We start from the raw sequence: 1,735 nt of genomic DNA, 5'->3' as shown, positions 1-1,735 counted from the left end.
TGGCTTTGAACCGCGATCCTCAGATCTCAGCCTCCTGAGTAGCTAGGATTACAGGCGTGAGCCACCAGCGCCCAGCTCCCTGTGAGACTCTTATTGCCAATGAATCACTCAAAAACTGGAAGTGGTGCTGTGGCTGAACTGGTAGAGCTCTAGCCTTGAGCACAAAGAGACTCAGGGACAGCGCCTAGGCCGAGTTCAAGCCCTACAACTGACATAAATAAATAAATTAATTAATTAATACTAGCAACAGCAATGATAATAAAAGGGCAGGGAGCATAACTCAAGTGATAGAATGATTGTCTGGCATGTGCCAGGACTGGATTCAATCTTACAACCCTTAAAAAACCAAGGAAAATGAGGTGATTGGTCACAGTCCAGTTGAACTTCATCTTAAAGGTTGTTACCAAACATACTTGTAATTGAAGCTGTCAAATACTTTAAATTATACTGACCACACCAACTTCAATTTTGAGGAAGAATCATGGCTTTTAACAGTCTGACAATCTGTTATTCTTATTGGTCTGCTTTTATTGTAGGAACTGGAACAAGATCCCCTGAGAAAATTCCTTCTATTTTCTTTTAAGAGTCTTATATGGGCTTAAGTTACAAATATTTGAATCCCCTGAATCCCTTTCATATTAAAAGAATGAGTGTAAGTGGTTGGGAGTAGCCCAGTGATAGAGTGCTTGCCTAACATACATGAGGCCAGGGTTTGATCTCCAGGATTGAAGAAAATAAATAAATTTAGGACTGGAGGCATGACTCATGGTCGAACACTTGCCTAAATAAACACAGGGTCTTCAGTTTAAATACTAGTACTACCATACACTTACAGAAATCTACTGGAAGCCATGCATCAGTGGCTCAAATCTGTAATCCTAGCAACTCAGTAAACTGAGATCTGAAGTCAACCTGAGCAGACAAATCCAAAACACTTTGTTTGTTTGGTGCTGATCCTGCGTTTGGGCCTAGGTACTGTTCCTAAGCTTTTTCTGCTCCAGGCTTAGTGCTCTACCGATTGAGCCAGGGCTCTAATTCCAGCTTTTTGGTGTTTAGTTGGAAATAAATGTCTCATGGGTTTTCCTTCCCCAGACTAGCTTTGAACTGCAATTCTCAGGTCTTAGATTATAAGCTTGATTCACTGACACCTGGCCCAAGAGACTCCTTTTTTTTTTTTTTTCTACAAACATTTGGCAGTTTTTTTTTTTATTGTGAAAATACCTACAGAGGGGGTTACAATTACATGGGCAAGATAATGAGTACATTTCTTATCAAGCATTGTTGCCTCCTCCTTTATTTCCCCTTCCCATCCTTTCCCATTCCCCCTCCCCCCAAGAGACTCTTATCTTCAGTTAACCAGCAAAAAACTGGAACTTGGAGGTATGACTCAAGTGAGAACATTTTCCTAGCAAACACAGACCCTGAGTTCAAATAGCAATACCACCAAAAATAGCATAACTTTGAAGAGTGTACTCTGAATCTCTAACAGGCCCACCCTCAAGATTTGAAATTAATTTTCCAAAAACTGTCAGACCTATAACAACGATGGTAGACAGCTGATAAAAGCCCTACTTTGTGATGGTATAAGAGTATAGAGTAGGGGGCTGGGAAGGTGGCTCAGTGGTAGAGCACTTACTTTGTATGCTCAAGGCCCTGGGTTCGATTCTTTAGCACCACATAAGCAAAAAGAAAAAAGCCGGAAGTGGCGCTGTGGCTCAAGTGGTAGAGCGCTAGC

The 1,735-nt window shown here is 41.4% G+C and overlaps 1 protein-coding gene across 1 annotated transcript in view; it reads left to right on the top strand.

Annotated features, from left to right (window-relative positions):
- Nucleotides 1-1,735, top strand: part of Smyd4 (SET and MYND domain containing 4) — a 50,494-nt gene that overhangs the window by 38,754 nt on the left and 10,005 nt on the right. The gene's annotated exons all lie outside the window — the stretch shown is intronic.

The sequence above is a fragment of the Dipodomys ordii genome, unplaced genomic scaffold (assembly GCF_000151885.1).
Source record: "Dipodomys ordii isolate 6190 unplaced genomic scaffold, Dord_2.0 Scaffold31, whole genome shotgun sequence".
NCBI classification, from domain to species: domain Eukaryota; kingdom Metazoa; phylum Chordata; class Mammalia; order Rodentia; family Heteromyidae; genus Dipodomys; species Dipodomys ordii.
This window is presented reverse-complemented; position numbering and strand designations above follow the sequence as displayed.